We start from the raw sequence: 27,245 nt of genomic DNA, 5'->3' as shown, positions 1-27,245 counted from the left end.
TGTATATGTCTTCGTTTCATTTATTTTTCAATATGATCAAAACAAAGCAAGTGGATTTATATGCTTGAACAATCGCCTAACAGACAGGTAAAATGATAAATGGGAGGAAGTTGATACATTTCATGGCATAACATGATAAAAGATAGGAAACTGACACATTTCCTGGTAAAATTGACACATTTCCTGGTAAAGAACATGATAAAGGGACATTTCATGGTGTTATATGATAAAGGGGAGGAAATTGACACATTTCATGGTATAACATGATAGGAGGAGGAAAAAGTTCATGTTAAAACATGATAAAAGGAAAGACATTGTGAAAAAGGGGAAGAAAAAGACACATTTTGTGCTTTAACATGATAAATGAGAGGAACATGATAAAGGGGGAGGAGATTGACCCATGTTGTGATATAAATTGATCAAGTGGAGGAGATTGACCCATTTTGTGATATAAAATGATAAAGGGAGGAAATTGACACAGCTTGTGATAAAACATGATCAAGGGGAGGAAATTGACACATGATTGACACAGCTTGTGATAAAACATGATAAAGGGGAGGAAATTCTCACATGATTGACACAGCTTGTGATAAAACATGATAAAGGGGAGGAAATTGACACATGATTGACACAGCTTGTGATAAAACATGATCAAGGGGAGGAAATTGACACATGGTTGACACAGCTTGTGATAAAACATGATAAAGGGGAGGAAATTCTCACAAAACATGTGCCCTAGTTATGCATCCATCTGGCATACAAATAATCTTTAACAGAAAAAAACTTAAATATATATCAAAACGTGGTCATAGCTAACACTGTATGTACAAAAATGCAGCACTGTTTCATGTTACACATGTAATTCTACTCACACATATACATACATATAGGATAATTCTCACACATATATACATATATTATTATACACATTGGTTATTTTATCATACCACACCCTTACAAGCATGAATTTTGTTTAGAGTTAAGTATAAGTACTTAAACATGTCAAGTTCATTTTAGGGTTATAAATATATATATATATATATACATTGCAAGAAAATTGCAATTGTTTCTTTCAAAGAATGTAAACCTCTGAAATTGTTTTCTTTCAAACAGCACTGTCTTGCACCCAAGTTGCAGTTTGATGAAGATAATGAGAACACACAACATGTATTTGCAAAATCTGATTGTCCAAGAACGACATTGTATCCATGTAAATCTACCAGTCTTTGAATCTTGTCCAGACAGTTTCTTCTTTCAATCCTATCAACCATCTCTTTCAAATTTCCCCATTTCTTCGCATGTATGAACACAAAACAAAACAAAGTACAATAAACTTAATTAAACAATATAAAACAATGTCAATCAACATCTTTAAGTTGAAATGAAATGATTGATATTTAATGTTTCATGGTCAATTGAGACAATTTGCCAATTTTGATCGGTGTAATTTAATCAATTATTTCTCTTCACATTTAACCATTTCAAACAATACCAACGTAATATGGTGTCACAAGGCATCGAAATTTCGAATTATTGTAGATCAGTGCTGGTATTCATAAAATATCTTAAGCAATTTCTTAACTCAAGCTGAGTTCTTAAAATCTTTATAGTCAAATTAAAAGAAAGTATACATGTGTTTGACATAAAGAATGTATTTTCAATCAAATCACTGAAATTAAGGTACATTAGATATTTATAAGTTGTTTCACCATATGATCATTGAGATACTTATCTTAAGCATATGATCATTGAGATACTTATCTTAAGCATATGATCATTGAGATACTTATCTTAAGCATATGATCATTGAGATACTTATCTTAAGCATATGATCATTGAGATACTTATCTTAAGCATATGATCATTGAGATACATATCTTAAGCATATGATCATTGAGATACTTATCTTAAGCATATGATCATTGAGATACTTATCTTAAGCATATGATCATTGAGATACTTATCTTAAGAAAATGACTGCATTTAGGAAATGTCTTAGATGTTTTATGAATATCGACTCTGATAACATAACTCCATGTTTATCTGTATCAGCTTCAATCAACTAGTTAACTTCTTAACTTTGATGTCTTATTTTGGCCACTTGATTATTTCCACACTACTGTTCTATTTTTTTCCAGATACCGGTAATTCAAAGACATAATGCCTAAAGAGATCAGATCTGGTATAGGCTGTATAACTCTTGGTCAATGCATATTGTTTCACATAAGTACTGACAAATCCTCTCAAGTTCATTGTCATTGGACTTAGCGCATTTCCCAGTTTACTAGTTATGTAACTGGAGTGTTCTTCCAAGTTCAACACTACTGAGATTGTTTCCCACTTCATCATAAATCCATTCACCAGTATTGTCGAGGTGGTGGAGGTGGAGGAGGCTGCGACAGGTCATCCCGGCCAGCCGCCATTGGCATGAACTTGGAATTAAAGCCCCTTCCCTTTTCCTCGTTCCGGCCTGGTGACTGTGAACCTGCCTCGTCAAATAGCGGGGGTGGGGGAGGCGGGGGCTGGTTGGTAAATGAGGGTGTGGGCTGCTGGGATGTTGCCTGGGTGTAGGATGAGGGGGAGGAGGACACACTGTACTGAGGGAAACTGGAGCCCACACTGCTTCCACCGTAGCTGCTAGTCTGTGGGGATCCTGCTAGTGGAAATGTGACTGTCATTATTGCAATTACAAAAGAAATTTGTCAAAAACTTGCATAAAATTGATATCGCTGTGTACAAACTATAATGCATCGAATCTTTCTTACTTATGTGTCACATCGCTTATAACACATGCATCTTTCACAGTTTTTGCACATTTTTCCAATTCAAAACTTTCGGGGTTGGCTTCCACGTAAATACAGTAAGTTTTAAAAATAGGGTCAATATCTCTGCTCATAAATATATATGATTTAAACTGGGAAACCATTATGCTCTTTAAATAAGGAAACTCAGAAGAGACAGCAACATGATTGATGTATTTTTCTTTTACCATGTAAAATGTTTTATCGGCCTCCTACCAGCATTGACAATTTTAGGCTTGTTTTGATGAAATACTGTATTTGCAGATTTTTCGGCTATCTGGTGTCTAGTCCCTTTAAGAAATATATTTCATTGTTATATTATAATTTCATTGTTGATAAAAATTATCAAATAAGATCAATTATTTGTGCACTGAAATAAAGATAAAGAAATAGAAAGCGAAGTGAAGAGTATTAAAGAAGAGGTGCCATACCAAACTGGTTCTGATTCTGCTGGAACGGTCCTTGGTCTTGCTGAAAGCCCCCATACTCTGACCCTCCATGCTGTCCATTCTGGCCCCCGTACTGGCCTCCGTACGCTCCTTGGGAGGATGGGGGGTGGTAAAGCTGAGGGCCCCCAGAGTACTGGTTGAATGAGTATTTCTTCAGTTCCTTAACCTGGCTGGCCATCGACGATGGGATGTCAACATCATCTTCCTCTTCTTCACCACGACCTGAGCGATGTATGGGAATATATAAAGTATGTGCAACTACTGCTGTGGACAAAATCTATGCACAAGCATTTTCATTTAATTCTTAGTGTTAATATTGTACTGATAGTGTTTTAGTGTTGTTATTTGATCTGGAAAACTCATCATTAACTATGAACTGATCGCCAAAGCTTCAGAAGCAAAATCAATAAAATTTAAAAAGTTGTCCATATTATCTTTTGGCTAGTTTGTACAATTAATTGATTTGATTGGTTAATGGTCATTATTGGAAAAATATTGACCAATCAATGGACATTTGGGCTAAATTTGACAAAACCAAAGAATTAGCCAGTTTTATACAATTGGCTGCAGACGACTTTACGACTTTATTATTTAAAGGAAATAAAGACCTAATTTTCTACTTTTATACCTTTTACTTTCTTCCTTGGTTCAGTAACAGGCAGAGGTGACATGCTCTGTCTTTTGATTCCTGTCATACCTTTGAAAGAACAACAATTGACATTTCGGGGAAAGCAGAAGTTAAGGAATAAAATTTCAACTTAAAGGATCAGTTTTAGATGCAGGGGTACTATCAACAGCTGATAAATAACAATGCTGAACAAATAGCTGGGCATCTGATTGAGTATGAGAGATTAAGGCCAAACGAAGGTTAAAGGCCTTGTTTAGTTATTGTTTCTGAATGCATTTATATTCAGTTCAGGTACTTCCTGCTATTTCTTATGCAAACGTCTGAGCAAAACACAGCCTTTAGAAGTAAAAGCTGTACAAAAGTCTGAAGTTAAAAGCTCTGGATCCTGATTTCATGATTAATCCTGAACTTAAGAACCCCTGAAAATGTTTTAAAGTTGTATAAGGCCCTGAATATAAGTAAAAAAGAATGAAATGTCACTAACTCTATGTATTGATAAACCATTTAGGCTGAGAATGTTTCATACCTGGTGGGGGTGGAGGTGGCATCAAGGTCTTGTCCTCGGGAGGTGTTGCAGCTGGGAAGCCGGGTTGGGAACTGGGGGCTGGGCTACCACTCTCTGACCTGTATAAATGCAATAAATATGTAAGAATAAGTACTGCTTAAAGATATTACAGTCTTTTCTGTATTCTGCACAAGTTATAGCCAAGAAAATATTTAATACCAATTATGAAGCTACCAGGTTTAATCCCATGCAAATAAACACCTTGTGATAATTTTCGGAAATGAAACATCCATAACTTTATGCAGCTGTAAGGTAGCATTATTTCATACTAAAGAATTTGATTGGAAACTGACCTAGGTTGCTCCTGGGGGATCTGTCCTGCTGGTTGTGGGGGCAACTGTTGTTGCTGGGCACTTGGTGGTAGTTGCTGCTGTTGCGGTGGTGGCAGTTGCTGAGGGGGCTGCTGTTGATGATGAAGTGGTTGTTGTTGCTGCAATGGTTGTTGGTGCATCTGTTGATGCTGCTGCTGATGCTGTTGTTGTTGAATCTGTGCTTGTTGCATCTGCTGTTGTTGTTGAGGTGAAAACATCTGGGGCGGCGGCTGCTGCTGCACAAACTGTGGCTGACCAGGGCCACCGGGCTGAAGCTGTATGGGCTGCTGAATGCCCGGGACTAACTGAGGAGCCCCAGGGAGGGGCTGAGGGGACCCAGCTATGGGATGCTGCCCTTGGAAGCTGTACTGAGGCTGCGGTACAGGCTGCTGTTGTTGTTGAACCAGCACCTGTGGAGCTCCAGACTGGCTATATATTACCTGCTGGGGCTGACCAGCCTCAACTAGAACCTGCTGGGGTGGAGCTATTTGCTGAACAACCTATCAAAAAAAAAAGAATTTGTGAGAGTCGTACAAATGTGTAACTTTGCATGGTCTTCAGACATTTTCAGAACAATAGTGTTTTGTTCATGGTTTCTTTTACTCATCAACAACTTGTAAACTGTTTCAGTGATTCACATATCAAAATTAGAAAAATAAGCATAAAGCAAACTTATAACTTAATTTAAGAAGTCTTATTACCTGTCCTTGATAGATCTGGTCAGGCTGTGGCTGTGGTGACTCCTGGAATTGCTGTTGCTGTGGTATCTGCTGTTGTTGTTGTTGCTGTTGGTGTTGAAGTGGCTGCGGTTGCCCAGGCTGAACCATCAAGTTTGTTAGGTGAGGGGGTCCATGCTTGAAACATAAGAATTAAAACAAAATGTTTGAATGCTTATCTAGGACTGATTTGTGTTAGCATTATGCTTAGGTAATAAATATTCAATGGTAACATATAGGATTTAACACTGATTGGGCAGATAGTTCAAATGAATACTGCACTGGAAGTTTAACGGATACATCTGTGATCTGCAGTATTTCTAACAAGATTTATGACAACTGTTTCAGCTGTACTTGTTTTATGCAAATATATAAGCATATCATAAAACATTTCACCTTTTAAGGTTAACAACAATGCTGTTAACAATAATGTGAATTTTAACAAGGTTTTGAACAATCAGCCCATTGTTAATGTAAGCTCCTTAACAAGAGTTTTGAACAATCAAGCCAATAAATGTCAAAACAATGACTAGAATGCATTTTATTCTCAACATTTGTCTGAAAATTCATGATAAAGCATCCTCTAATGTTTTTTGTGTAATCTAATAATACCCTCTTAAAATTGATATTAAAACAATAATTATGCCCTCTAGGGTGAAAACATGCACAAACCTCGTATCCTAGAAGCCCCTCGGGCACCTTGTCATCCTTCTCCTCTGTAAACCTGCGTCTGGGCTCCTCTGCAGGCCCCGTCTTGTACACGTAGGACGAGGGCGTGGACGTCATCGATGGCTGGCTACACGACGTCACCATAATTGTTTGGGTCGGAACACCGGAGCTCATTATCAATTCTCCAGACTGAAACTGTAACAATACTAAAACAATGAAAATGTCATCATGATTTAAACAGCCTTAAGCCAATACAACAAGCAATGAATAAGTAAATTAAAATGCCCGCCAGACATTCTTTTTAGTTATCGGGAATATGAACTACAAATGTTATATTCTTATGTTCTATTAATGCTTGGCCAGTATTCAATATTGATCTTATCCTTAGACATGCCTCAGTGATTCCATTCAGCCTATTGGTCAGCTAAATATACAGGCCATCAAAACTCTTTTTTAATCTTAAATTTAAGTTTAATCTAAGTTGCATATTGAAGACAGCCCCTTTAAGCACAATATTATATTGAAAGATATCCAATTAACACATAAACAAATACATCATAAAGCTACTAACCTGATTGGGTTGCTGAATGGAATATACCACTGTGCTGCCTGGAGCTTGCTGCTGGATGGGAACAGGTGCCCCAGAGTAGGCAGGCGCATATGAGGGTCCAGGGGAACCCCAGACAACATTCTGTGGGGGTGGGCCCATCTGATGACCTTGAGACTGCTCCAAGGGGGCGGGTTGTCCAGGCTGGGGCTCCATAGGGGCTTGTTGGAGGTGCTGAGGGGCCTGTAGGGGCTGCTGGTAGACTTGATGCTGAACATGGGGCATGGACTGGGCGATTGACGTCTGCATAAGTGGCTGGGGTGCATACTGCTGGGGGCTGGGGGCTTGATATGCCCGGTGGGGCGGCCATTTGCTGTGGGGGTTGATGCATTGAGACAGGGTGACCTCCGGGCTGGGAGAAAAACTGCTGGGGTGGTGGGAGACCCATACCCGCAGGTAACCCCATTGGAGGCTGCTGTAACTGGAAGTAAGAAAAGATATTTTACATGTTTTCAAAAGCATGCCATAGGAAAATAAAAACCTTTACCTAAAATGTGACTCCCTCAGGTTTTGTAAAATGCACTCTTTTTATGACAAATTAAGTGTGGCAATTCATATGGATTACAAAAACTAAGATACTGACAGTGGAAACCCGTCACAATGTTGATATATGCTCAAATATTGTCTTTAGATGGCTTATATGGCTTATAAGTCCAAGATTTTGAATAGCTCAAGTAATGCTTTTCAAAGAACTGCTTAAAGGTTAAACTATCCCTTAGTTTATGCAAGAGTCCTCTAAGACAAACGATTTTGTTGTCAGTTTTCTATTTTATTCTATTTTGTACTGGCGTGGGTTCGCTTTGAACTAAAATTAGGTTCTTTTTAATACTTAACTGTGTTTTTTTTGCATTTACATTTTCAAAGAATATCAAAAAATGATTTTAATATTAGTGTTTTCAGATGCATTACCATGAAAAAAGACATTTGGTCCAAAATAGGGATGCAAACGAATGGCAAACTTGATATTTGAATATTCGGTAATTCTTCAATCGAATATTGAATATTTGATTACCGAAATACATATTTTAGAAGATGTAGTAAACTACTATTATTATTTTTTGCTAAAGTAATAGCCGGGGTATTTTATCCCGTAATTTGTTGTAGCCAGTATGCGCGGCGGACCCTGATTTTCCCCGATAAGAGTTTTTGAAATTCTCCATTTTCAGGAAGAAATAAGCAATACATTATAAACAAACAAACAACAAAATCGAACAATTTCAATTCTGCTGCCTTTATATTTGTTAACAATGTGAAAGTAGATGGATTCCTAGTTAAATAGCGTTTTGCGCCAATGGAGGGTCTTTCTGTAGGACGCGCAGCCTCGTTCTGAGATTGACCTCTAAATTGACTAAATATAACTATGGAAAAACCAAACAAACTCGGGAACCAGTAAAATAATAAATTAAAATATATGTGGATTTGACTCATCTATTGTACAACAATAGAGGAAATATATCCTAAAACGCTATACTATACATTTACATTTTAAAGCACGAAAATTGTATTGAAACATGGAAAACAGTTTAAAGCACATCTTTGTAACAACATTATTGTAGCACATGGCATTCATATCATCACGGCGATTTGAGCTATGTTGCACAGCTTAATTTGCAGCCAAGACAACACATTGGTGTTAAAGCCGATTCCCAGCAAGATATTGTCAAAGTAGGGGGACTTTTTATAGTACCCGACGATAAGTCCCTAAATGACATATGACGCCTGTTTAGTGTATTGTCAGTACATTCAAACCTCTGGCATTAGGGGCCAATCGTTGTAAAAACAAGACAAACAAACTTTATAAACAACAACAGTGTTGTAGGCAAAAGATGTTTTATTCTCTTTATTTAACTTTTTTTTCGAATATTCGAAAACCGATATTGACATTCAAATACCTAACGTTTGATCGAGTATTCGAATATTCATTTGCATCCATAGTCCAAAAACATGAGTGAGTCCCTTTAACGTTGAATTATGTTTTGAAGATCAATAAAGCCCAGTTAATTAACATTGTTCTACCGGGTAATTGTAATATGCACTCACTTCTGATACTAACATCTTGGGGCCACTTGGCGTTTACAGAAGCAGCAAAACTGTATTAATCTATTTGATAAAAGTGGTATTTATGGTAACCATCGTTTTACAATCAATCAATACCTGTTGTCCATGATGCTGGACCGTTGTGAGGACAACCGTTCCCGGTGGCTGGTTTCCAGAACTCACCAACATTGGCTGACCTCCTGGATAAACAATGTGGCGAAATTATTGGCAATTTATACATAGGATGACTTTTTAATAAACCCTTATAAATATTTCATTACTTAAAACACCCTTGATTAACATTTATCAATAGTTTTGTGAATAAAAAGCTTCATTGTTAGTTGTTGTTTTTTTCAATAAAAATTGCCAGTATTGTTTTTTAAATTACTATTCAAATGTCCTTTTCACAAAGATACACTGGTATTGAATAACTTCACCACTTACATACCCCCAGGTATCAAAACATAATAGTATCTGATCACATGGTGTGTTTTTTAAGTTTAATGTTATATATTATACTCATACGAAATTGGATTTACTTTGTTCATTATTAACAATTGGAGGACAATCAAATACTAAAAAAAAGGGTAAAATCAGGAACAAGAACTGTCATAGAATCAGTTTGCTCGACTTTTCCGCTGCTTTTAAGTTAAAGGATTGCAAAGTTTTGTATTATATGCAAGCAGGGCTTCTAAAACTTTGGAACCTCAATCGGTCCGGACCCGGCGACGACCCCCCCCCCCCCCCCCCAAAAAAAAAATCCTCCCCCCACTCAAAAAAAGAAAGACCTGTTCAAAAGTCCGATTTTATAGAAATGTCATACATTTTCACGACGTCTTTTCTGTCAATATTTTTTGCGATGTGGCAATTCGTAAGAGGGCTCTAGAGCCAGCATAGCCGATTCGGATAGTCATTAATACAAGTTTAATTCAAATGAAATTCTCATCGAGTTCTGCGGCGTTTCTAACAAGAAAGACTGCGATCGAGTTCTGCGGCGTTTCTAACAAGAAAGACTGCGATCGTATTTAACTCTGGCTGTCGGGAGGCGGTCAGACGACAAAAAGTGAAACAGTATTATGATTGCTTAATGCTTCTTTTGTGGGTCAACATTCAACTGATAATCTTGAATAATAGTATATATATCTAGATTTATAATAGGGACAACAAGCTTAAAGTGTGATATCGACAACATTTTTTTCATTACTGCGAATAAATATGATGTAAGCGGCGGACTCAGCTGTCAGACTATGTAGTTAATCAAGCGTATCGCTGTTGATATCCTATATATTATGACGTTAATTAATTCGGTATTTTAATGCTTTCACAGATTAACAATGACATGCATTTATCTTTAAAGCCGTTTTTAACCAGCAATGGTTCTTTATAACAATTTAAATTTAACCGTTTTGTAATCAACAAACGGATATCATGGAATGATCGATGACGACATAGCATATTGCCATGTGAAAATATGGACCGATTTTAACACTTAATCAGGAAAGCTGCAAGCAGATAATTAACACATAGTTTGTTTAATTGTGTCTTCTGCTTATACCAAAACACGTGACTGGACCGATTGCAAGCGTCTGCTAATTAACAGATAGGCTATAGAGTGATCAGCGTAGCGGAAAAAGCAGCTGGTCTCATGGTAACCAAGACACTTTTATAGCCTATTGGATGTAATTCTGAATGTGTGAATGACCCATGAATGTTTGTGTATTACAATTTCTACATCTTTAACTTACTTAGTCGTTTCGGACCGAAATTACAAAAAAAAATTCGGACCGATTTTTTTAATACTTTTTGAAACTGAAACCGGTCTGGCTTGGTCAAAATCGGTCCAGACCGGCAAATTCCTGGTTTTTAGAAGCCCTGTATGCAAGATAGAATTATCATACATGATTGTATAAAGTTTCAATGCAATACATGAAGTAGTTGCAGAGTTATGGACTTTAATCTGCTTACAGTCATAACCTTTACTAGAATTTCTAAATAGACACTAGGGTGAGAAGTAAAGCTCTTTTCATTCTTTAAATAGTCGAGCTAAAAATGAGGATGATTTTTTTAAAGCTCTCAATATAACATATAAATTAGGCATCAACTCAGTGACACAGAATAAGACACACTCCATAACGTACCTAAATAAGGCTGCTCTGAGGACTGAACCAGCTGTATCTGCTGGCTGGATGCGGGAACAAACGTCTGCATTGGCTGCCCTTGCTGTACCATACCTGGTAGATTTCAATACAATATCCTTATTAAACAAGAGTGCCACAGAGTAACTCGACTTTTTCCATGAAAAACAAGTAAGTTAAAAATGTTTTTCTTCCAGTGCTTTTAAAGCATAGCATTATAAAGAAAGCTGAACTTTCTCTACTTGATTACATCACATCAAACAAGGACACAGCAAGCTAGTACATGTATCACTGCAAGTGGATGTTAGTTTTACCTCAGGCCCCAATTTCTCAAAAAGTCTCTTATGACCATCCAATTATCAAAATTAAATTTAAGTACCGTATGTATTTTGGCTAATTAAAACAAGCTACTTAAGCCTGTTAACCTTAAGAAGTTTTGAGAAATTGGTGCCAGTTGATCTATGAATGTTTAAGCAAGGCTTATGGGAATTGAAACGCATGTTCAGATTGCCATTGTCAGCATGTGTACTACACCACATGATTTGTAAATTGATGGCCATAATCAAACTTTTTGCACAACGCGGATGGCTCCTCTGACAGAACAAGTTATGTTATGTATATGTACTATGAGGTACACACCATTCTGGGGTGTAAAACTGGAGGCCAACTGGGGCATCACCACTCCAGGGGCTGGCAGGGACACTACCCCTCCTGCAACATCATGTATGATTGCATACACTAAGTGTTCTCAAAAAGACCAGGACACCAACAAATTGTCAAATCTCTGTCAGTCTTATACTGATTTTTTTGTAAATAAACAGAATGCCATTCTTTTGGTGTTGTAAACTTTTCTCAATGTCATTGTACTATCATGTGTCAAAAATTTTAAGGAACTCATATTGAAACCACATGACAATAGTATTTTAATAAGGCAAAGCTTAAAGTCCTTAATAAAAGTCTGTTAGTGGTATTTGTCCTAAGGAGTATGGTTAAGTCAAACATTCATTCAAGAACATTTAAGAAAAAACAACAACTTTGTAGCGTAAACAACCAAACAATGTAAATAACTTAGGTAAAATAGAGTGCCATAAGCCAAGGGCTATAACTCTTGTGAAATGTCACACAAATTGCATGTGCACTATTTCCTATGCTGGCCAATGTTTCTATGAAGGTTCATTTGTGTAAGCTACATGCATCACAGAATATCTCAAGACCATTTTTTACTCGATTAAAGAAATATCCCTTATTCGACAGTGAAAATTGCAGGTGCAAATCTCCAATTCTTATCAAGTTTAATGTGTGCACGTGCAATAGTTTTCTAGCTATGTGCATCACAAAATTTCGTGACATGTGTAACTCCTGTATATCTATCTATATATGGGTAACACAACAATTGCATGCATCAAATGGACTAACCCTGTGATGGGGGTGGCATGTAGGTGGACTGAACCGGCGGAGGCTGCATCATATTAGGCGGCATTGAAGAAATCACCTGCTGACCTGAAACACACAACGAGTGGGTGAGTCAATTACAAATGTAACATATATGAACTTTTAAAGGTTGAATGCTAGCTAAGATAATACAATTGAATTTTTTTTTCTCATTTCTTTCAAATATATCAATAATTATATACTGCTGGTGATATTTTGTTGCAAAAATTATCTTAAAGTTTACAAACTGGTGACATGGATTTTAGATACATAATGTGCAGCTTTTAAAGGGACTAGCCACCACATGATCCTAAAATCGGCCAATACAGTATTCGTTAAAAACAAGCCTAGTAGCATTGTCAAAACAAGCTAGTATGAGGCTGATAATTCATGATTTTACATGATTTAAAGAATATTTTGTCGCTCTTTCAGCTCAGTTTGCCCATTCAAAAAAGGGGTTTCCCAGTTTATAGTGTGTACCATATATTTAGCATGTAAAAGTCATGGGATCAGTACACATATACCAATGCTATTTTTAAATTAACTGGTTCATGGTACATAAACCCAGTAAATTTCCAATTGGAAAAATATGCAAAAACTCCGAAAGAGACGTGTGTTATTAAAGCCATGTGATACATCAACAATGTCAATTTTAGGTAAGTTTTATCACCATTTTCTTTTTTTCTTTCAACTGTATCATCTGGTGTCTAATCCCTTTAATTGTAATAGTTTATACTAATATTGATAATACATAATGTAAATTAATCATATCAAATACACCATTGATAAATTAAATAGTTTACCAGCTACATGCGAATATTCTTATTTTTACTATTATGACTTTTTTGAGCAAACACATTGAGACAACAATATCTCCCCTTACCATGCATGATCTGGGGAGGCTGCGCCAGACTGACCATCTGGGGTGGACCCATCACTGTGAAGGGGAGCAAAAACACATCCTTACAACATAGCATATACATGTATAGCAAATTATCAACAATTTTCTCTTGAAATGTTGGAGGTTATCATTATATGCTTTCTGCAGGTTCGTAGGAGCTAGGGCTTCTTTGCTGTCGGAAATCTTAAATCAGCGCGTACAGATGGGACAAAAAAGAGAAAAGAATAGATCTGGCACTCTTTAAATACAACTTCAAGTCATTTTAAATGAGTTTTTAGCATATAATACGGTAATAATTTTTTGTTGTTGTTTCAGTGAGATTCTAATTATGTTTTATCTCATGAATATGAAAGTTAATATTTTCACTTGTGGCTGAGCCACTCATGACAACGTGCCTTTCGGTGATAACTCAATGAAATATAATCCATATCTTACTGAAAGAAGCAATTATCATCTTCTTTTAAAAAAAAAACGCAACATTACAGAATATACATTACATGAGAATATACCAGAATCTTAAAATGGAGTGAAGACTCAAATAAAAGAAAAAAAATCTGTAAGTATTCTTCTTTTTTGGGCAAAGTCATGTAAAGAAATTTTAATGTCAAGAAATGTACAAAACCGAATGGAGGTTAAACTAGCAAAGCTGAAAATCAAATATCTTTATAATAATATTTTAAAAAAGTTTATTTCTGCAATTCCTTGTAGATGTCTCAGGTAATACAAAAGTGCTAAGAGAAAGTTCGACTTCTAAAACTTGAGCTTGATGGTCGTCTTGGCGCTTTCTCCGCTTCATCCAGCAAAACCACTTACTGTACAAGCTAAAGAGTAAACGTTACCCAATTTTTCCTTCAAACAATATTAAACAGCTCCAATATAAATAGTCATTAAACTGCACATCAAATGAAGGACTTTTTAAGTGTGGCCAAATGTCTGGCTTGGCAACCCTATGAGACAAACTACAAACACAAGCCATTCAGTAACAGTAATTAATACCAAAATAGTGCTGCATTATTATCTATGCTTTTCCTCTTTCCGAGTTTTGCCAAAAATGAAAAGAATGGGCAGTAAACCATTCATATCAAAGAGGTCTTGACTGTCTGCCGTCTGCTGCAAATGAGGGTGCCACTACTGTAGCATGTTAGCCCAAACTATCAACCTCCTTGACCTCCTTGACATAAACAATACCCTTCTCTACAACTAATGCTGCAGGCGACACTGGCTTCAAGCAGTAGACACTGGCTGCCATGGTAGAGGTCTGATGCAGACAAGAAGGAACCGTTTGAGTTAATGTACAGATCTTAACAAATAAGTGTTATGCTTAACATACATTTGTATACACTTTACAACATGATGGTGACAAAAAATTATGCTTGAAATCCATGTAGTACACAGTGGTCTGGAAAACAGTACACTCATAAAGAACTTAGTAAAGCTGGAACGCCAAAGAGTGAAATACCATGTTTACTATGGTCTCAACTGAAAGAGAGCTGTGTCTGACAAAACACACAAATTCATTTGTTTTATAAATCTCCACACCTGCAAGTGGAAACCGCTCCCTCCCCTTCAGTGATGAACATTGATCCAGTGAATTGCAATGTGTTTACATGGGGAAAACTACTGATGATTTCATCCTGCCATCTATTTCTCAGGTAACCAGAAATGCTAGGTAAAAGTAGTAGAGAAATTCAATGGTTTACAGTATTTTCCATGTTCTATCCCCAGCTGTTCTGTAACACCCTAAAACCCATAGAGGCATAAACTGTGATGGATGTTTCATTGACTTTTATACAGCTTTTTAAGCCAAAAATGTTTTAAGAGTTCAAGTAGTTAGTAACAGTTACATGTATCTGGTCGGGAACCTTCTGTCTAATACATAATCTGCGATATGTCTTAGCATTTTGCGTCATTGGTACATTTAGCTTTTTAGTGTTTGGAAATTTACATTATTAATAATATCTGTTCTTTGTTGAACCCCCTTATGCATGCAACTGTAAAAAAATATGGCCCCATCTTTCCAATCAGCATAAATCATCTCCAAATTTCACACCAACTTGTACCTAAATCCTGAAAATAAACGCCTTCACGGTAGAAAATGTTCGGATCTGAAACACAAAAATACTTGTTGGCAGAAATGCATACAAGTACCAACAAGGATATAATTGCCATTAGAACTTACTTATCGGTTGTTGTTGCTGGACGACATTCGGTGGTGCCATCGACACAAATGACTGTTGAAATGCGGCAAATTCCTGCTGTACCTAGAATGAACAACTCATGGTCAGATAACATCAATTTCAGCTGTGGTTTATCCTCTGGACAATACTTACCTTCAACAATCATCGTCTTTTCTTGTCTTATTGCTTGGCAGTTTGTTCTGAAGTTAACGAGTCAGTTTCCATATAAATTCAAGTTGTTCTTCTGCCATCCTCAATTGGACTGTTATAAATTCTACGAAGGAAAATTTAATGACATTTGCTGTGGTGATTTCAAAGAATTAAGCATATATTTTGTATTGAATTTTGCCAACCAATAATGTCACCTCTAATCTGAAGATTGCAGAGTATTTACAGGAGCCAGAACTACAAAGTTGTGAAATGTATGGCGAAAGCTTTAAGCTAATAATTTGACTGATTTTGATGCGTGTGAAAAGGTTATCGAATGTTGTCCAAAGATTCATAAGATCTAGATGTAGAAGGAAATTTTTTCTGTATTAAAACGTCTTTGTACATTAATGGACTTCATAGGAAGGGCTTCTAAAACTTTGGAACCTCAATCGGTCCGGACCCGGCGCGCCCCCACCCCTCCCCCCCAAAAGATAATCCCCCCCCCTCAATAAAAGAAAGACCTGTTCAATAGTCCGATTTATAGAAATGTCATACATTTTCGCGACGTCTTTTCTGTCAATATTTTTTGCGATGTGGCAATTCGTAAGAGGGCTCTAGAGCCAGCATAGCCGATTCGGATAGTCATTAATACAAGTTTAATTCAAATGAAATTCTCATCGAGTTCTGCGGCGTTTCTAACAAGAAAGACTGCGATCGTATTTAACTCCGGCTGTCGGGAGGCGGTCAGACGACAAAAAGTGAAACAGTATTACGATTGCTTAATGCTTCTTTTGTGGGTCAACATTCAACTGATAATCTTGAATAATACTATATATCTAGATTTATAATAGGGGCAACAAGCTTAAAGTGTGATATCGACAACGATTTTTTCATTACTGCGAATAAATATGATGTAAGCGGTGGACTCAGCTGTCAGACTATGTAGTTAATCAAGCGTATCGCTGTTGATATCCTATATATTATTACATTAATTAATTCGGTATTTTAATGCTCTCACGGATTAACAATGACATGCATTTATCTTTAAAGCCGTTTTTAACCAGCAGTGGTTCTTAATGACAATTTAAATTTAACCGTTTTGTAATCAACAAACAGATATCATGTAATGATTGACGACAACATAGCATATGTGAAAATATGGACAGATTTTAACACTTAATCAGGAAAGCTGCAAGCAGATAATTACCACATAGTTTGTTTAATTGTGTCTTCTGCTTATACCAAAACACGTGATTGGACCGATTGCAAGCGTCTGGTGGTGGTGTTAGTAGTTTATACTCCGGGTCCCGGCGTGAGCACATTGAAGGGTCCCAGAGTGACAGTTCAACCACCGCACACCTATCCTGGGTGGTGAACCAGTACTAGGTGCATTCACTTCTGCAAGGAACTGACAACTTCTGTACATGCCAGGGACAGTGGTACAGTGCGAATGGTCGTAGAAAGGATTTCATAACCAATCACAACAGAAGTGACCTGGTCCTCCCGGGAATCGAACCCGGGTTGTCCGATTAACAGTCCAACGCTCTACCGACTGAGCTAACCGGGCGGACAACTGGGATTTGAACCGTGGTCGTTTGATTGGCAGTCGGCCGCCTTATCAACTGCGCCAAGCGTCCGTTAATTAACAGATAGGATATAGAGTGATCAGCGTAGCGGAAAAAGCAGCTGGTTGCATCGGTCTCCTGGTAACCAAGACACTTTTATGACCTATTGGATGTAGTTTTGAATGTGTGAATGACCCATGCATGTTTGTGTATTACAATTTCTACATCTTTTACTGACTAAATCGTTTTGGAACGAAATTCTAAAAAAAAAATTGAAAATTTTGGACCGATTTTTTTTACACTTTTTTAAACTGAAATCGATCTGGCTTGGTCAAAATCGGTCCAGACCGGCAAATTGCCGGTTTTTAGAAGCCCTGTTCATAGGAATAGTGTTAATGCATATGTAAGGTTTGAACTGTAAAGACCCTCATTCCTAATATTCCCATCCATTTTTATGCACAGACATGATTTTGAAAGAAAAAGCCTTTTGTGACTATTTTGCTTTGAAATTAACACTGGCAATTGCTGCTATTATAATAAATATTTCTGTTATGCACTTTGGATTTAAAAGAGTTGTAAAACAAAAATCACTGTATCAAAATAATACCTCAGAAAATATTCAATTTTACCTCACAAATGTGATGTAATGGCCATAAAAGCTAGTTTGAGCCCCCAGTAGACCCCTGTTCCAGTGAACTCTTGTTTCAAGGAGGTAATCCCATCATTTATCAGTAAAGCTAACTTTATGTAAGTGTCGTCTGTTTGTTAATGTGTATGCAGGGCTTTTTCTTAAGTACCCACAGGTCCGACTAATGGACCCATTCCCAAAGCAAAATATAAGATATTTTTCCCAATCTTCAGAAATCAAAAAATCAAAAATAAAAAAGTATATTTTTTAAGTCTTTTTATCTGTACTGTACTGGTTCATTTTCAACATCCTAACAACTTGTTATGTTAAATTTTTTGGGTAACTGAACTTGGAAATTATTGATTTTTATCACATTCAGAGATAAGTATGAAATATTATCTGTCATGATTTATTTCAATAGATATTTACACCCCAAGGATTGATATTTCAGCCATTTTGGGTCTTTTAAAGGGAAAATAAACTAATATTGAAACATTTCCTTATTTCGCAGGAGACTAGACAGCCTTTTCTTTTAACTGTAAAATTTCCCAATTTCGGCATTTTCCCCGACGCAAAATTTTCAAAAAAGTCTAGGGTCTTTTTCCCAAAATGGGCAGAAAAAGCCCTGGTATCCAGTATTTGTAATTTTTTGTCTCTAGTTGTTTGGGTTGTTTCCTTGTTCCTCTAAACAGGGTTTATATCTGAATTTTTGTCTGGAGGGCTTGTCCCTATATTTTTCATTGTATCATTCAATCATGATCTGCACTATATCACAGCTATAGCAAAATTACATTTGTTGTTGTAGACTGCCAATGCTGAAAAAAATCATAATTAATACAGAAACTATTTTAAAATAAGATATCAAAGAGGCCGAATCTTTACATTTTTGCCCAGTCTCACTGCTTCTGTAATTCAATTAAACAGTCAGGATATCAGAAATCCGAATAGTACTAAATTTTGCTAGTTTGGCTGAAACAAGGCTGTGATTAAAAATGCACCAGTATTGTTATAAGAGTACCTGGTACAATGGCTTAAGGTCATTAGTTTAAAGATGGTTCTTGAATTTGGAAATTGACTCTCAGCCAAATTATCGACCGAAGCCTTACACTGCGTATATAATACAAAGAAATGCAATCATTTGAATGAATAGATGTGACGCACATGCGAACAGCATAAATGGAATCCATTGGTTACTCAGGAAAACCGCCTACAATTCACATCAGCATTTATCCTGAAACAGTTTATGTGAGGGCTGATTGTTGGCCAGCATCACTGCTCTTCTTCGCAGCTTCTTTGGGTTGGCAACCTAGATATGAAACTGGTGCATGGATACATTTAACTCGACACTGACTACATACCGTCTGGATCAGATTCATAGCCAACTCCCTTGCTTGCTGTACTCCAACAGGATTCATGTGCCTGAAAAATGGAGAACATGTTATAAATAGAGACTTTAAACATGACACTAAAATAATACCAATAAAGTGTGCAAAAATGGCTCATTCCAAGATAAAAAATAAAAAAAAGTTGTCAAAACAATCAATCTGTGAGAGTGCAGCTTTAATACATAAAAATAAAATAACCAGCAAATAAATGTAAACAAGAAATGAACTGAGAAGCCATAATTGTACATACTCTATGAAGATGTGCATGGGCTCCAGTGCCTCGCCGCCGCTGAGCTCTATGAACCCGGAGCCCTTCCCCCGCAGACTGATCTTGGCCCCTGTCTCAGCCTGAATGTGCTGTAGGAACAGGCCCTGGAAACACAGACATGTGGAGGTCATTTTTGTTTTGAATAATTCATAATAACACATATAAAACATACCATCAAGATTGCTATGCATGTATGAATAACAGTATGCAAGCTGATACATAAAATTGTTATTATCAAATTGTGTGGTTAATGCGAGAAGGTTCCAAAGAAAATTAAAATATAGAAGGATTTGGTACATTCTGGCATTGACCCTACAAAATTATTGAAGTTTCATCTCTATAAGGTGACTGAATGCTGAAAATAACACTATCACTATTCAAGTTATATTCTGTTCTATTTTCATGTTGAATCCCTTAACAGTATAGCCACTTTTGTAAAAGATGTCTCTGACAATACTAAATACAAGGCTAATATTGTTAATATAAATGATTTCAGGCAAACACTATTTACAGATCTTCCCTTCATGTAAATCAGGGGTTCTAAAAGCTGATAATTGTCAATCTTCGAAATAAGTCCCTAAGTATGTTTGAGTATTCATGGATCCATGCCGAAAGCTAGGTAAAGGGTCTTGAGACTCCTTTTAAAATTGTTTCCAAAATCATTTATATTCATTTCAATGTACTTCCTACTTTTTTTATCCAAATGTCAATAAAAAAAAAACCTTTACAAGTGTACAGCAGTCGAAAGTTAAAAGCTCTCAATCCTAAAGTGAACTTTAAAATCGCTAAGTACAGCCACTTGTGTAAAAGAAAACACCAAGTAAGCGTATGTCTTTGACATTATTAAAGTAAATTCATGGTTAATGTAAATAATTTTAAGATAGCATCATACACAAATCTTCCCCTCATTGAAATGTAAACCTACATTTTGTCCGCATATTTTGTCTTTCACTCCGAAGTTGGGTGGGGCATGTTCCAACATCACAAACAGCTTCTCCTGGAACACCTGCATCTACAAACAGACAGACAGACAGTATGGAGTTGAAGCAAACATATTATGAAAAATAATATTTCTGAACAAACTATATTCGTGAAGGAAATCAGAAATATTTTATTTTATTAAAGGCTAAAATTTATGCAATCTGTTATAATGTACCTTTTCAAGACAATTGTCAGTAAATCTCAGTCATACATAATTGCAAAGCAATTGCGAAGTTTGAACATTCAAAACAGCTGAATTGCTTGAACCAGTGGTTGAAATAAGCACAAGCCCGCAAGCCATGCACTGGTAAAATGCTTTCCGGGCTTGCTCAAATTCTGGGTTTTGTTCAGCAGGGCTTGTTCACAAATGTTACGCCTAGCAGTAGTATATGAATTCGGGCTTGTACATCCAGAAGACCAATTTCAATGACTGTTGAACCACATAGGAATTGGTAATAACTTGAGGGATTTCCTATTACCTGGTTGTTATTTCCAAGGAGGGGCTGGGGGGACCTTCTGGGCCCCTGGTGACGATGACCCCTGTGTCCCCCACTCTGAGAAAACCGACTCTGACGGTTGCTCTGCTTCGCCAAACCATTTGCTATGATCTCGTTTATCTTCCCAACAGCCACTACATGAAAGAGATGATGACAAAGTGATAAATGGCTCATGCGCTTACTAATTGTATTGTTTTGGCTGGCTTAATGTAAAACAATTTTTAACAGAGCATGGAAATGTTCCTTACACATTTCAGTCTTTTATTTATTTTCGGAACAATTTGAGGCTGAAATTCGGCACTTTCCCCCATTGCTAAAACATATACTTTTTCCAAAAAGTGACAATAAAATTCCCAATCTAGGGCTGAAATTTGGCACATTTCCCATGCTTAAACATATACTTTTTCCCAAAGTTGAACAAAAACCTCCCATTCCAAATTTCTGTTAAAGAGAATAAAAAAAATAGTATTTAATAAAACTATTGGACCCCCAAACAAGAATTATTTTTTCTGAGAGAAAATGACTTTATAACATTTTTTCTCTTCTTTTTTTTTACAGCAAACTTGTTTATTTCTATGCAAAATAGAAATTCCCAATTTTAGTAAAAATCATGTTTTTCCAAATAAGAAAGGCTCCATCCTCATTCCCAAAATGGTGGAAAAAAATATTGCATTTCCAGACTTAACCATAAGAGTAACATTTGGAAGAAAAAATACACACAGGGTAAGTTGAAAATAAATTCAACAAATGAATTCTGCCCATTTCACTGAATAAAACTTATTGGAATTCAAACTTTATCTTATATGAGAGTAATTTAGACTGCTAGATACATACAACTGACAGCATCTTGTGTCGAAGCTTGAACATACAGGTACAATGGTCGATCTCTGAAATCAAAATCATATATTCAGACAAGGTCTATAAAATGCTATATATGCAAGATACTCCATGAAATTTTGAAAACCTTTTTAACTGCACAGTATGAATTCATCAAACAGAGTTAATGGTGTAGTAATACATTTATTTGACATAGTACACAAACATTGAATTTTCAGCTTATGGTGATGGTTACATAAGGCTTATATACGTTCATTTAACAAATAAAATACCGGGTACACTCTCACAGATATACCGTTTTTACAACTTTTTTATTTTTTGTCTTGGAAAGAGCAAATTTTTGCGTAAATATCTGCAAACCAATGATCAAAGATTGCTGACAAAAGATCAGATTGCAGATTTTCATATCTCCGTTCGAAAATTAATGTTTTAAGGCTTAAACTGTTAATTTTTTGTCAGCAGCCTTATATAACTGGTTTCCATGCATTTTCACAAAAATTGGCACGTTCCAAGACAAAAATTAAAAAAAAGTTGTCAAAACGTTCAATCTCTAAGAGTGCAGCTTTAAAATAACAAATATCCCATACGAGTCGAACATGTAAATTTGCATGTTGTGCTATTTTTGAGTAGCACATTGCAATAACAATTATTACTGCATACTTAGACTTCCCATTTCTCTCTTCTTGTGTCATGTAACGACCTTGAGTGGCCACTGAAATGACGTTGTTATTATTGGGTCCCAGCCCTATATGAGCTGATGTTGGATTTGGATAGCAGAACGGGCTAAAATATCAAAACCGTGAAAAATATCAAATTTATATTTTCACCAGTTGAAACAGTAAAATATTGTTTTTATTTTACTGATAAAGCTCTGTAAATCACAGAAAAGCGTACCGTATAATAAATAGAGAATAATTGTTTGTTTCAGTGCATGATTGTAAAATATTTCACCTCATGAACACCACTCACTTTGTGACATATTTTGCGATCTTACACTCTAACAAACAATTTTTTTGTATCAAATGCGTAAAAATGGATATTAATGACATCAGACTGTAGGTTTCAAGAAAATTGTGCCAAATTGAATGCATTGTTAAAATTGTGTTTCAGCCCTGTACGCACTAACATTTTCATTTCACTGTTTGAAACAATGAAATGTCACTTTGATTTCACTGATAAATTTCTGAAAATCACCGAAAAGCATATATCAAAACTGCATACTTAGGGTTCCGATTTCTTTCCTCTTGTGTCATGTAACGCCCTTTAGTGGCCACCGATGCCCCGCTCATCTTGGAAATCTGGGAATATCATTTAACAAAATCTTAATTATAATGAAGTATTATGTATGGGTTTTAAGTTCAGTTTATACTAAGTTCTTTTAGATCGGTTATGACTAAAGCTTATAGCTTATAGAATCACTTTGAGTCTGTTTACCAGTATTGGAGTTCATTTAGGGAGTACCACAGGTAGGGATCAAACTAGACCACTCTCACCCTATTAAGTTTGAATTTTGTATTTAGTTTTGCACTCATAAATTAGGGGCAATTTAAAATTATAACCCATTGGGTGAGAGGCGGACTCTATACTACTAGACCACTCTCACCCTATTAAGTTTGAATTTTGTATTTAGTTTTGCACTCATAAATCAGGGGCAATTTAAAATTATAATATTAAAATTTGTGGTTGTGAATAATTTTGCTTATATTAAAATGTCAACAGAATTATTTGTTTTGAAAACCAGAAAAATGTTACTTTCTTCTCTCATCTTTAAAATTTAATTTTCCATTGCTTCGGAAAAAAAATCCCCTACATTAACATGCAATAACACGATTTTGTTTTCATAGTAAAACATGTACAACAAGAGATGTTTGTCAAACATTATGCCCCCCCTGAGCGTCATGTTGTCAGGATTATATGGACAATTGAATGAAATATGCATGGACCGAAATGACAGCTGATTTGTCACTGACATTGGATGCCGTTAAGCCAGTTTTAAGATTATGACCATTCAAGTGTGAGGATAGAGTGTGTTATGACCATGACCTTTGACTCTGTGTCCTCAAAATCCATAAGAGTCATCAGCTGGTCACCAGAAACCTAAATGTCAAGTTTGAGGGCCATGGGTGCAGACATTGTCAAGTTATCACACAGACAAGCTTTTTTCGTTCAAGGTCACTGTGACCTTGACCTTTGACCCGATGACCCCTTAAGTCATAAGGGGTCATGTACAAGTCAGATGCAACTCCAAGTCAAGTTTGAAGGCCATGGGTGCAGGCATTGTCGAGTTATCACTCGGACAACCTTTTACCATTCAATGTCACTGTGACCTTTGGCCCTATGAATCCTAAAATCAATAAGGGTGGTCTACTGGTCAGGCTTAACACTCATGTCAAGTTTAATGATCATAGGTTCAAGCATTGATGAGATATCACTGGGAGAAGATTTGTTAACTTTTTTGCGTTAAAAGTTACTTTTACCTTGACCTTGGCCCGATGACCCCCAAAGTCGATAGGGGTCATCTACTGGTCAGGCCCAACCTTCATGTCAAGTTTGATGACCATATGTCCAGGAATTGTCGAGTTTGCTTTCAAGGTCACTGTGACCTTGACCTTTGACCCCTAAAATCAATAGGGGTCATCTACTGGTCAGGCCCAACCTCCAAGTCAAGTTTGAGGGCCATGGGTGCAGGCATTGTCAAGTTATCACTCGGACAACCTTTTACCATTCCAGGTCACTGTGACCTTGACCTTTGGCCCGATGACCCCCCAAAACAATAGGGGTCATCTCCAGGTCAGGCCAATCCTCCAAGTCAAGTTTGAGGGCCATGGGTGCAGGTATTGTTGAGTTTTTACTCAGACAACATTTTACCATTTAAGGTCACTGTGACCTTGACCTTTGGCCCGATGACGCCCCAAAATAAAAGGGGTCATATACTGGTTAGGCCCAACCTCCAAGTGAAGTATTAGGGCCATGGGTGCAGGCAGTATCGAGTTATCACTCGGACAACATTTTACCATTCCAGGTCACTGTGACCTTGACCTTTGGCCCGATGACCCCCAAAAACAATAGGGGTCATCTCCTGGTCAGGCCAATCCTCCAAGTCAAGTTTTAGGGCCATGGGTGCAGGCATTGTCGAGTTATCACTCGGACATCCTTTTACCATTCAAGTTCAATGTGACCTTGACCTTTGGCCTGATGACGCCCCAAAATAATACGGGACATCTACTGGTCAGGCCCAACCTCCAAGTGAAGTATGTGGGCCATGGGTGCAGGCAATGTCGAGTTATCACTCGGACAAAATTTTACCATTCCAGGTCACTGTGACCTTGACTTTTGGCCTGATGACCCCCCAAAACAATAAGGGTCATCTACTGGTCAGGCCAAACCTCCAAGTGAAGTATGATGACCATAGGTCTAGGCATTGTTGAGTTTTCACTCAGATAAGCTTTACAAATCTTTTACCATTAAATGTCACTGTGACCTTGACCTTTGACTCGATGAGCCTTAGAAATCAATAGGGGTCATCTTCTGGTCAGGCCCAACCTTCATGTCAAGTTTGATGACCATACGTCAAGGAATTGTTGAGTTATCACTCGGACAAGCTTTGGTCTACCAACGGACCGACCGACAGACATACTGACCGACATGTGCAAAGCAATATACCCCTCTTCTTCGAAGGGGGGCATAAAAATAACAGTCCATTGAACAAACCTCCTCTTGTGTGACTCCCCTGGTCAACATGTTTCTGCACCCTATGGGGACGTCGTTTATCTCCACTTCACGTGTAAAGATGTTACTCTGGGATCCAGGCTAAATAATATCAAACGATGACACACATTAAAGTCACATAATTATTGTAACTAACAGTCTCAGTCAAACAATTAGTAATTCATTTCAAAATAATGAAGAGTACTGCATACATACACCATCACTTGTCTTTTTCACGAAGTTGATTAAGAAGTATAACAATTAATAGAGTGTTTAGGGTTTTGCTAAATAAACATTGTTATTGTAAATGGTAACATAAGCTTTAAATTAAAATTTCAAACAATTTCAAGTTATCATGTGGCCAAAATTATACATTTTAGCATGACCATGAAGCCGCCAATGACAATTTGAATACATCCAATTTTTTGCTTCGAAAATATTCATAAATTAAGCGTGTTTGATAGTGTAATAAGTTAACTGACACATTTGTACATACATGTACATGTCACAGAAATATGGTATCTGTCTTCGGTTTTAGCACAAAGTTATGTGCTGCACACTGTCCTTTATTTATAACATCAATTATGCCCTCATGGAGATCAGCATGGGCAACCATCTGCCTTCATAGATTTAAATTTTTAAGATATTGAAATCTTTCTTTTGTTTTGATTAAAATAATTATCAATATATACAAACTTTACATAATTGGCAGTTGACATATCGTACTACTTCAAATAAACACAATACCTAACATGTGCCATTTTTTCAACCTTAGTACCTTGTCCCTCTTCTGCAGCACCCTGTCCTTTACAAAATCTGGCTTAAACCCTACTGTCATTTGAATGGATTTGCATTTATATCTAATATAAATACCTTTTTTGTTCCTGCAGTACCCAGTTGTGATGGTTTTAACTTCCCCTTGGCTATCAACATTGCGTTCACTTTAGCAATTGCCTCCTGGGCTGCATCTATTGGGTTGTTTTTGTTATTCATACTGGTTTTCCTCCTCTGAAACATTAGGACGTTTTTACAATATATAAAAAAAATTAAATGGTAAATATACACTTATCAGCCAAGGTTTTTTACTTTTTAAGACAGTTCAATATTTTCATTTTTACATATGAAATCTGAGAATTGTATTAAATTCTTCATAAGTACAAAATTGTTCCTATGACTTATGATCAATGAACACAGGCTATGGCCATTTCAAGCATATCAATATAATTATCTTAGGTTTAGGAGTCAGTTACAAACAGCTAACAAAAGCATGGTGGATTAAACACCAATAATTATATGGCAGTAAATATTTGTTAGAAACAGGACAAAAATATTATGAAATGTTTTGGTTTTTTGTTTGATTTAAAACAAATAAAATGTACTCATGATACAACGGTTAATAAAAGTAGGCCGAAAATAGACGTTAAAATGAAAACTTGGCTGAAATGCCCCGAATTTCTACAAAGAGTGATAACAAAACAGCTCAAAAAAGCTCTGTAACAACTCAATCAGACTTCCCATTGGCGTGAATCGGAGCAAGATGATCAAAGTCTGCCCGCGCCTATTGGTTACATTATGGCCTGACAGTGAAGTGGCGTCATCACAACTTAAATTGCTTTTGAAATTTGCAATACCCAGTCAAATCCAGAACAAGGGTAGTTCTAACCAGGGTTACATTCTGTGTGTGCACTTTGCTCCAAAAACCTACCATGACTAACAATCATAACGGAGCACTCGCCGAAAGGGCAAGGCCCGAGTGCGAGTGTAAATAAGCTTACACATCACCATACTGTACAGGCAAG

At 36.7% G+C, this 27,245-nt stretch overlaps 1 pseudogene; it reads right to left on the bottom strand.

Annotated features, from left to right (window-relative positions):
- Positions 1-4: 4 nt before the first annotated feature.
- Positions 5-27,245, bottom strand: LOC128227339 (trithorax group protein osa-like; annotated as a pseudogene).

The sequence above is a fragment of the Mya arenaria genome, chromosome 3 (assembly GCF_026914265.1).
Source record: "Mya arenaria isolate MELC-2E11 chromosome 3, ASM2691426v1".
Classification (NCBI taxonomy): domain Eukaryota; kingdom Metazoa; phylum Mollusca; class Bivalvia; order Myida; family Myidae; genus Mya; species Mya arenaria.
The sequence above is the reverse complement of the archived record's forward strand: the minus strand, read 5'-3'. Positions and strand labels throughout refer to the sequence as shown.